Source organism: Strigops habroptila, chromosome 5 (genome assembly GCF_004027225.2).
Source record: "Strigops habroptila isolate Jane chromosome 5, bStrHab1.2.pri, whole genome shotgun sequence".
Lineage (NCBI taxonomy): Eukaryota > Metazoa > Chordata > Aves > Psittaciformes > Psittacidae > Strigops > Strigops habroptila.
This window is the reverse complement of record NC_044281.2, coordinates 33,682,945-33,694,981: the sequence shown is the minus strand read 5'-3', so window position 1 is coordinate 33,694,981 and position 12,037 is coordinate 33,682,945.

Here is a 12,037-nt window from a genome sequence, read left to right as displayed (position 1 = left end):
TACAGTATTTTTAGGCTGTTCCTGTAGTTGATGGTGTGTTGATGGCAGGCTGTTCTATAGGCACATGGCATCTTTAGAGGTGCTGGATGTTTAGGGTATCCTGGGACCACATTAGCTCATGCAGTTCTGGTTAAGGAATGCAGCACTTTGTTGCAGAAAGGCACTTAAAGAGAAGAATTGTGCTTTGCTTCTCATGCCTTGCCAAAATCTATCTTCAGGTGCCTATTGTTCATTCTTCCTTACCTTCCCCATCCTGTGGGAGCAAACTGACTGACTCACAGCCTGCTCTTGTATACTACCCAGAGATGAGAGAAAAGTAGGGATGCTTCTCCTTTACATCCTTTGTGTCCTCCCTCTTGTTTGTCTGACCAGATGCAATGCTGCTCTGGGATGTTTATGTTGGAAGCCTTGCTGTTTCTGGGAGCAGGGAAGATAAACCGTGCATGCTGCTGGTAGAAGACAGGGAGAGAAATTTAAGCCACATTACTTATTGAACAGCGGAAAGATTAAACCTTGTAATTGACTTTAAGCTTTGATTTCTTCTCCTTCCCTTGTTCCTCAGTGTAGGCAAAGAAAAGGTGGTGTGAAACTTGACCATGAAGATAGTTTTGAATAAGCAGAGGTGCTGCTAAAATGGCTCATACTTATCTCAGGCAAATGCCCTCTTGAAATAAGTACACAGGTAGGCACAGCAGATCTGCTGTTGTGTTCTGTATCACTTTTTTTGTTTACTGCACTAAATATAGTTTTCCTCTAGCACACACTGAGAAAGATGGAAGATAACACAGATAAAATGTGGGTGGAATGTAGGCTTTGTAGGGCTAAACTTTTAAAATTCTTGAAATACAGACCTAGTTATTACTTTCAATGTGATTTCCATCTCTTTACTCCCCACTTGTGCCTCCAGAATCAATACCCAATGAAATTTCTATTTTCTCTCTTCAGCCTACTCATTTCAGTGGCTGCTTAGCAGAAGGGTTTCAGCTATGTGTTGGCTAAATTGGTCATTTTGTATGTCCTTGCATGGCATACAATAAAAAAGAGCATGGACTCTATTAATATCTATTCTTACATAAACAGAACCAATTTTGTTCAGTTTTTCAGCTAACAAAGCACTGTGGGAACAAGACAGTCAGAAGCTTGGGAATTACTCTACAAGGAAGAATCTCAGTGTTTCTTGGCAAAAGCTGCTTTATGCTCTAGGCTTGCTTGGTAAGAGCCAACAGTAACGAGGTCTTATTATGGACAGGCATTTAAATAAATAGACACTGAATGTTTCTGCCTGTCTTTGAAAGTTGACACACAGAAATCCGAAAGTTTCTTTCAAAGAAGGCATAATTTTAATCTAGTTACAACCAGATAGGTACTCAGTTTTGGTGAGAAGGTTGAATGAAAGACAAGAGCAGTTGGAGTACCAAATGAGAACTTACAGAAAATTCTCTTTTCTTTATTTACTTCTAAATACTGACAAAATGGAAATATATTTTATTACCAATTCTTTGGCTGTCAATTTCCTTAACGTAAAAAGACAAAACCAAAAGGCATACGGTGACTGAGGTGACTTGCCCAGCAATAATTGGATTTCTACCACCAGTTGCTGTCAAATTTTCATTTAAAGAGCTATAGGAACAGCTGAATTGTCATATGTGGTCATAGATAGACCACTTTTTTTGGGAGAAGGCTGTAATGGAGACATTAGATGGCATTAGACTTACAATGTCATGGCTTTTATAATGTCCTTTAAATTTTTTCTTGCATGTTTACATTGAATGAGTGTATTAAATGAGAACTTGTGGCTGGAAAGTCAGTATCTCCAATGCTGTGTCACATGCAGCTGAGCTCACACCCTTATGCATCCATCTATCTAGTACTTCCCTGATGTACACTGACAGAGGAGACTGACGACTTCTCTTTCCCAATGGCTTCTTAGGTGGAATGAACCCTGATAGCTCTGTGAATGTGATATTAGCACCATAGTTTCTGTCTGTTAGACTGAAATGATCATATATGCCATTTGATGCTGTTGCTTTCTCTCAGGAGGTGCTACTTCAAAGGTCGCTTCAGTTTGTCTGCCTCTGCTGAATATTATTTCAGTATAAAGATAACATTTTCAGAGATAAATACAAAGAAAAGATGAATGATCCTGTTTATTCTTGGGTTATTGTTGGTTGTTTTCCCTAGACTGGAAGATAGAGTTAAAAAGAATTTCAGAATGTAATCTTGCATACTAAAGTCTGCTTCAGGAACTAATGCAAAGAGGGAAGGACTGTCTGCCTTAAATCATTCTTCTTTGTGCATTATTCTTTTCCTTCTTTCATAAAATCCTATCTTCAGCCCTCTCTATCATTTTAATAAAATTGTGAACTATGAATTTCAAACTCACAGGAAAAATGTGATCCAATGTATCTTTGCAGCACAGGTGAAACAGGAGCCTATTTCTCTTAGCCTATGTTTTCTATTTGCCAGTTCACAATATGTTTTTATATTACCAGTAGAAATATTAATAGGAAACCAGGGAAATAGTACTTAATGCACTGACCTACACAAGTAGGCTTCAAGAAATCAGGATAGCTACTTGATCTTTTGCATCCAGTGCACATTGCAACAGTTGATGTGCAACAAGGTCATTTGCAAAGACCTGTATACAAATGCAACACTAAAGGAGATACCAATCTCCAGAACAAAACTGAAGGACATTAGTACCATATGTGAAGCACCAGTGACAAAAATGAGCCATTTATTTCCAAGTTCAAATGTAAATTTATAACTCTGTATTAACATAATAAAATGTAACCCATATTTTGTTAACTGCTCAGAATTGCACCTGTTCACCTGAAAGACATTTCTGAGGTCTTGGAAAAGCCTACTGGAATCTGAAAAGGATCAAAAAGGCACAAAGAAAATATCACTAATAAAACCATTAAAAGGCAATAAAATCTAAAATAATTGAAAGAGTTTTAAATAAGGTAATAGTCTCTATTCCCATTTCCTGGGAATGTGCACTGCACAAGGAAATAGAAGGTAATTATTCTAAGAACACCTGTGGTAAAATCTTTAATTACAATCATTCAGATGGAAGTCAATTAAAAGCACATCTTTATTGTAGCAGCATGGTTTTCCCTACATGCCACCATCTGGGACTGACTCTCTTCAGCCCTCTCTGTTATTTAACTTAAATAGTAACAAATAGCTGTGAACGTAGACCTAATTTTCTCTTATCTGCTGAACAATGGTATGTGTTCCAAAAGGGCCGCTGTGCAAGAAGGTGTAGTATTTCATTTTTATAGGAAAAGAAATAGTGTCTCTCACTCTTCATTGCTGTGGAAAGAAGTTACAAGAGTAACTGCAAAATTTGAATTTATATGCTTCTTGGGAGCTGAATTTAGTCATGCTCCCTTTTTGCTTCTATTTTCCACCACCCAGCAGTTCAAGTGCTAGAAAGTGTCAATATCCCTGTTGATTGTCAATCTGCTGAGAAAACTTGCCCTAGAAACTTCTGGTCTGGCATTGCGCTCACAACAGCTGCCATGTTATCTGGGCTCTGTGGGAGCGACGTTTGACCATGAAAATAACGTAAGGAAATAGGAGGTGTGGAAGGAGATGTAAATGTAGCCATGCAGTTGAAGTGTAATGGTGAACGTGATGTTTAAAATGCCCAGCAGGTTAAAACTTCTTGGTTTTCAAGGAGGTTTGATGGCATTGCCTGCCTGCCCGCAGAGCACTGGCAGGTTTCCATGGCATTTTGATAACCAACTGTGGGATATAAAGGAAAGCAGAGAGGAATTTTCTTGGATTTTTTTCCAGAAGTAGTTTAAGAGTTTCTCAAAGGTGGAAAAGTTGACAGACATTACATTGCCTTGCAAAATCCATGAGGTTGGAGCATGCACCTACCTCAGATTCTTTTATGTATCTGATACAAGTACTGTGTGATTTTTATTTTTTTTTTAAGCAATGGAATTTGTTTCCAAAGCATTTCTATGTCTCTTTCCCAAACTAAGCTGCATTAAATTATTGCGAACAGCTTAATGTTTCATTTAGTTACAGGCTTCCCAAATTAGAGTTTGGTTTACAGTGTTCAAAAATAAGGCAGCCCCGACACTATGCCAATTGCCCATCTTTCTGGTTCACAAAAACCAGACTAATAGTGAAATGCATCCTCTTTCTGCACTTTGCCCCCTAAAAGTCAGTCACATTGTCCTAATGAGCACAAAAGGACAAATAAATTCTGAAGCTTACAGGTGAGATTGTAGCAAGAACTTTTGCAAAAGGACTAAAAGGGAAGTGCTAGAACTGCTTTGTCTTCAAAATACTTGTCTATCTTGCATGCTGTGTGCCAAAATAATTGCGTCCTGTGAGGCAATGTGTCAGTTGAAATTTGAGGTAGGTAGTAAGCTGACTTTCAAGCCAGCTTGAATAGAAACTGAATAGGACAAACACTTCCTCCCTGTACGGGCTTTATTATAAAGCTGTTGTGCAGCAGGCATTTCAAAGCTTCTCATTAGAAGTCTATGAAGAGCTAGAAGTGCTAGAATGATACAATCAATGAATCTTAATGGGGAAAATAAACCTTCAAAAGATGCTTTGTGAGCACTACAATGAAGTGGCATTGCAGTGTTTCATGTTGCAGGTCGAAGTCTGGGCAGGGAGAAAGAAACCAGGCCAGAGTAGTAAAGTAACATATATCTAAACTGAGGTTTTAATATGCATCAAACAGAACATGAAAAAAATTGGAAAAATTATTATAGGCACATTTAATCAGGGTAGTTATAAAGCTTTTTTTTTAGGAGTTTAATGTATATCACTCTGCTTGCATGCCTCAGTGTGGAGAAATGCTGAATTCACAGTTAGATCAGTTTCAAGAGTTACTTGATAATGCAGTGGATGCTTGATGCCTGGTTTTTACCAACTCTCTGACTGAGGTTTTTAAAGATGAAAATGACTGCTTTTGTTAAATGAATAAACATTTTAAAATTCTGGCATGTGTGTGATTTCACAAACTGTTTGTCTAATTAAAAATAACAGTCTGCCATTAAATTTTTATCAACTGAGATAAACTCAGGCTGCAGCAAATTGTTATTCTATTATAATTTCAGAAAAGCTAGACTTATCCATTCTGGCCTAAGAATGAGAAAGAAAATAAAATCAAACCTAAAAGCTCTGCCCCTACTAATTTCTACTATTCTGTACAGAAGATCCATTAATAAGTTTTGAGGTTAGAGTTGAAGACTTAACTGATTGTGATATTGAATACTGAAATAGCTTTCATTTCAATATATATTTGTACTAATCTGTTTCTTTTATAGTTTTATTTTGGTGAAATTCTTTTTTTCAAGATTAATTATATACCTTAGTGGTGAAACCATAGATATCTCAAAATCTCCTAGGTTCTGTTAGAAAGGTGAATTTTCAATAGCAAATGGCACACTAATATTGCATCCTAATTAAAATGTAGGTAGAACATTGCAATCGAGTAGTAAATTATAAGGGTTACAGTTATTAGATATACCTCACTTTCTTTCGTATTAAAATAATTCAGTTCAAAAAATCTTGAAGAAGCAGATGTTATTACCATGGTTGATTTATTTGGTATATTCCACAGGTTATATGACCTCAGATTATTAAATGGCTATCAAACATAACATGAAAATAACAATCAAACATAACAAACATAACTTAGAAAGAGAGTACTAAAACTAAACATCTACAACTGTCTCACTGGGTATTACAGTATAATTTCAATAAAAGAAAAAAAACCCTGATGTTAATGATGGTTCCTGTGCATTAGATACTCAAGAAGATGCATATATTAAAAAAAAGTGGAAACAAATACACATATTGCTGAGCTTTGTTAATATTTTGAATGAAAATTCAAACTCCTTGTTCTTGGAAGTACTAAGATAGCTGGAGAGTAGCTGAACCAAGCAATGCCAGATATTGACTCAGGTTTACTGTACCTATAAGAAGGATGTTTTGTTTTCCCCCTATAGTAGATGAAAAAGTTATGTTTTAATAAATCATCACATAGGTTTGCTCACAGCAGCTTATTCTGTTGTGAATTTTGAGATTCTGTGTTCAGTGGTGTGTGCAACTGTTCTTTGAGTCTTTCTGCTATATCTTCTCTCTCAACAGCGTTCTTATGATTATTTTTTTTAACAGGAAGCCAGGAAAATATTTGTCGTAACAAAGCTTAGCAATACAAATTCAAAGCGTTGTGTCCAAAACACCATGGGCAACATGATGGGTTATAAGGGTGTGCATTTTTTAAAAGTACTGCCTTATCTTTAAGTATTCCTGCTACTGGAGAGGATGAGTTTGGGGCTACCTTTTGGGTTTTTTGTATTAGTAGGTTCTGGAGAAATGTGTCCTCAGTGGCAACATCCAAAGGAGTAGCATCTTCTCTGCTGGTCTTCTGTCACATTGTCAGAAAAGGGAGATAAAGCATGTAGCTGAAGGCCTTAGTAATGTGGCGGTGTTTAGTGGTGGACTTGGCAGTTCCGGGCTAAAGGTCGGACTTGATGATCTTAACGGTCTTTTCCAACCTAGATGATTCTGTGATTCTTTCTTTGGGAAAGGTGCATGAATGAAGAACACTTTTACACGGTGGGAAAATAGTGGGAAACATGCATAAGTCCTCAACAGAGGCCCTTTAATTTGAAGTAGACTTCCCTGAACCTCTCCAAAATTAAAACTCCTCATACCTTCTAATATTTCTTTCTCCATGAGAGGATAGGAGTAGGTAAAGTCATTAGTATACAATCTTCAGATCAAAAATTATTTCTTAGTATTTATTTAATGACTTGCATTTTAAAGGAGCTTGGAAATTTCTATAACCTTGTGGTTATAGAAAGCGTAAAAGTTTTGTTATGTACTGCTTTAGTGTATGGATTGAAATCAACCTTTTGCATTGCAGTTTTTTTTGCTTAAAATAGCCTAAGGTACTGTCAAACAAATGGCTTCTCTTTGGCGTATTTTACCTGCCACTCAAATACCAACTTGGTCAAATGCAATATGCAATAGCTTTGTAAACCACCCCACAGGGGTTTAGCTGTTAGTGGAAGAAACCCAAAAATCTAGAGCCAAAGCCGAACCTTAAAATGTCAAAAAAAAAAAAATAAAAAAAAATAGTGTGTTTGTGTCTTTGTCAGATACACAGTGTTGTTTATTTTGCAGACCTGTTCTCTTTTTCTGTGGCTCCAGACTCCTTGGCTGCAAGGGATGCATTTTTAAATTGTTGAATGAGTCATTAATTAGAGCAATTTCTTACATTAACTAACTGCAAAGATCCCTGGAGAAATCCTTGTTGTTATTCAGAAATCCATGTCTAATTAAAAAACAGTTATGTGTGTGTAAGGTATAGTGAAGTAAATAACGAAGCTGTGTGTGCTATGTATTGCGTATAGCTGTGCCACTTTTAAAATGAGTTTATTTTCTTTGCTCATATTGCAAAGTTCAGGAAGAAAACACTTAGTACCCCTTGTTGAAAAGGTTCCAGTAAAAAACATGCGGTAATTAAAAGCTGATCATCCTAGAGGGAGTTTGAAGAAAAATAATGCTGACTCTTTAACCTTGGGGAACCGTAGTCACTTCAGAGGAAGAGGGAGGCTTAGATTCAGTCCCTAGACGTTAAATGAAATATTGGAGCAAAGCCAGAATAAAATAAGGCAGCTGTATTGGGTGGGATGAAACGCACTCACCCACTGGAGTTTGCAGTGGTTAGGATATGCTCCTGGGGAGATGTGGGAATTGAACCTAGCTTTCCCATCCTGAGTGAGTACTGCAGCCACACAGCCATGGGAACTGACTGTTGTGAGATTGTAGAATAACTCAGGATAGAAGAGAACTCAGGAGTTCCGAACCATCTGCCCAGCAGTAGTTTCTCTTCTTGCAGAGTGTCTGCTGCAATGTTCAGACAGGCATATTGGCTGGTAAATCCAGCATTCTGTGGTGCTGAAAAGAGAGAATCAGTACATTTGGGGATCAAGACTTAAACAATGCAATTCCTTATTTACAGTCAGGGAAATCTACAGTGAAACTGGGAACTATATGCATGTATTAGGGGAGGAGAGCAAAGAAAGTGGAAAAGGCTTGGGATTCCAGGTGGTCATTCTCACATGCTAAACCATTGATCTAAGAGCTGTTGAGCTCATCACATTCCTTTTTACCTGAGTGTTATTAGTGTTAGTAATGTAAATTAATGGAAATTGTGTAGTTCAATGCTATGCCTGAAATTCCCCTTGGCAGGCACTAACTGCTGCGTGTGTGTCTAAGATTTAGGCCTTGCTTTATTTAACAAGGCAACCCAGTGCTTGCCAACCTACTTAGCAAGTGCTTAGCATATTTAAGTTCTTAGAGTTAAGGACATGTGAGTGTTTGCCTGGCTTGGGGCCTAAATCAGAAATTTTCCATTTTAATGATAATTATTGTAAGGTGGCTTGAGCTAAGAGAAAGTTACTTCATCATTTTTTGTGCATGACAAGTTCTTCCTGGGTAGCTCTTATTAGGTATGTAGTGGCTGTTTGTTATTACATGATAACTACATGACAGATGTAATTACAATAACACTTTTCTGTCTGTACTACAAACTGGTCAGTATTTGTCACGTCCTAATTTCCTAGATTAAGACATAGCACTGAGGCAGGAAAAGTCGCAAAGGATGAAAGGATATAAAGCGAAAAGGGTAGCAAAGCCAGAATACCTTTTCCTGTTCCCAATTACATAGATAATTGTCTGGGGTCCAGATAACACAGGTTCTTATCTAAAACTGTATTATCTCTTAAAATAAATTAAAATAGTACCACTGAGGTCTTTCAAAGCTGAAACCTAATTCAGTCTTACATGGCAAAAGCTCCAGCTGGTTTGGGAAGAGTCTTTTAAAATCCTTCTGATTTGGCCACTTTGTTTTTTAACAATGCCTCCCCGATTTAACTAAGAACTCTTATTTTTTAAATTTCTATCTTCTGTTTACCACAGTTTTTACCAATTACAGGGTTATCATAGCTCTTAAGTTGTGTAAACTTATAGGTACCTTGAGCAGAAGGTAATTTAATATATGGAATACATCACATCAATAGGAAAAGCTGCAGAGCCAAGTTTTCTCAGGCAGTAGGGATGCCTCCACTCAGGTTACAGAAAGTTTGGGCTTGGGAGAGTATTTTTCTGAACCCAAGCTGATGTCTCCCTGCTGGTTTGGATTTATTACCATTGTATAATAGTAAACAGAAAATAAAATCCAACCACTTTTATTGCCCAAACAGGCTTCCCCTCCCTTCCCACCTCTTTTTTTATTTTCTTCCTTTCAAAAGATGTGCTGTGTGCTGGTAAGTTTTATGGTCTTGGTAATTTTTAAGTACACTTTTCCTGTATGTGTGTTCCTATTGAGTTACTGCTTTGTCATATGTAGAAAAGTGCCCCTAATTTAGTGGTCATTAAAAATAATATTTTAATATTTTAAAGGTGATGTTTTACCCCAGCTGCTTCGATTAGGATTATATTAGGTTTCCTGCTCTCTCATGTGGGCTTCTAGCTGGAAAATGATAGGGTGCAATCTTGACTAAGACAAGAAAATTACAAAGGCTTAAATGAGCAAGAAGCTTTTATACTCCAGAAAATAGACAAGCCCAGCATAACTGAAAGGTGAACCAAGCTCATTATGAATTGAAATCCAGCCTTGTACATTTTGTTTCTTTCTCAACACAGGAAAACAACACAGAACATGAAGAAAGGGACAGACTCGTGTTATTAAGGTAGGATGAAAGTACCTGTTATTTAAGTGGTTCTTGGAAACCTTTGTTATCTCACTACCAATCTGTATAATATACTTCTATAACATAATGATAGTTGATTTGTTGGAGGGATAACCTAAAAAGTGAAACTTCTCAAAGTCTTAATGCTGATATATATCAGCAGTAGAGAGATAAATGGAGGCCCAGCAGGCCAATGTCACCAGCTGATCCCCAAACAAATGTATCCTTGATTCCTGTGTGGGTTGTTGGTTTTGCTTGGTTGTTTTTTTCAGCATTCCTCTAGTTTTTTATTCTCCTTATACATACTTACATCATGGGTCACATGTTGGTATTTCCTAAGCTGCAAGGATGAACTTCCTAGTTTCAGGAAGTGTTTCATGGATGTGCACTGGTGTGGTATTGCACCAGTAGGCTGAGACACATTCGTAGTAAATACAGCAATAACTGAATAACTGTGTGCGTTTACTTTTGGGAAGGGGAGGGAGCTGGCAGTGAATTCAGTATCTTGAAAGCTTCTTTTTGAGAGGGACAGGGTGTACAATGACTGTGCTTATCATGCAGGTGGTTGTATTTTCTGAAGAGAGAAAACCTGATGACTAAACAGAGCTGAAATCTTTTGCTGTGTTTCTGTCACAAAGACTTTGCTTTTCTGAGACTTGTGTTTATCTAAGCAAATAGTATTATGATATGCCCTGAGATTGCACCATTTCTCTAGCATTTGACTTATGTGACCACAGGACTATAGTTTAGCCCAAAAATTTTTTAAAGGAGTATTTTTATTCATAAGACTTAAAAAACCCCAGTAATGCTTTCCCATCCCCATTTGCATTTTGGAGTGGACTAGGCTCCTGCTTTTGGGCTGCTCTTGTTGTAAATGAGTAATATGGACTAGGACTAACAGCCTAGGCTAACATGGACTAGGCTAACTGCCTGGGACTGGACTAGGCTAACAGCCTAGTTAGCTGGACTAACTATGGACTAGGCTAACGGCCACCGGAAAATCATGGTACACATTCCAGTCTTTTAGATTTTGTGAGTTTTGTTCTGAGATTCAGCTGAAGCACCATAATGGAGGCCAAGTTTATTGTGCTCTGCCATGAAAAAGCTGAAAAGATGTTATGGTTCAGAGCAACTTCAAGTATTTCCCAGGTATTTTGTAATGTTAGGCACTGCTAACGTATTCCACTTAATATTCTGCTTGCTTTACCAGAAATGCAGAAGATTAATAAACCACATTAGTTACAAAATAGCTTTCTCAGAAAACAAGGAAAGATAATTCATGGTTTTAGACAAAGCTATTGAAGCAGAGACAAACTGTCACTTCCCAAAAGCTAATCAAGCACTGGTAGAGCATTAAGGGAGTATAATAAATCATTTGGGAGACAAAAGTCAAGGGAGAAGATTTCAAAAGATGCTATCTCTATTTGCCAGCAGATAGTACCTCCCAGTGTTGAGCTTTTATCACCATATTATCAAGTGCCGTTGAAATAATAATCTCTTCTGTGAGAGGGTATCTTCTAAATCATACTGATTGTTTAGGTCTGGTGGAGGAGTTGCATGTAGTCCTAACTCATTTCTGGGTCTGAGATACAGTAGTGGGTTCAGTAGGTGATAGGAATTCTGGGCATTTTTTTCTGAATTTTTGAACAACTGTTTTTTTCTGATTACACTGAATTTAAGTCCTTCCTGTGTTACAGTTTTCTATCTTGCGTTTCTGCCATACATTCTCGATTTAAAAAAAAAAAGCCTCATCCTCAAACATTTTTTTGTGAATCCATCTGCTGTGACTTTTTCTTGCTAACTGAAATTTCTGCAGAAAATTCAAACCTAATTTATGTATCCTTAGGACACCCAGATTTGCATTTCTCAGAGACCTTAACGTTCACTGTTCACTAGTGTTCATTCTTTTACAACCAGTGTCTGGTGATTAGCAAAAGGCAATTTTTTCAGGAAATGAATCTGAGTAGGCCTGTCTTGGAAGCAGGTGTGAACTTCCTCACTTCTTTGTTTTCATTTAAACAAAACTAAGCAAACGCTGTTGGTAAATTTTCACCTTGTAACCCTAGCTGTTTGTTACTGTCACTCTGTTGGGGTGAAAATGCATAGTAATTTGTTTCTGGTGAAATAGGATGTTCTGACCATTTGACCGTTTAGTTTGAGTTAGCGTGGCACATTCGTGTCTGAGCAGAGAATGAAGCGCCTGAATGAAGTAACCTGATCTTCAACAAGCAGGTCAGTACTTGCACTGAGCTACGTTGTTGGTGTAAAAAGGTTATTCAATGCTACAAGAAGGT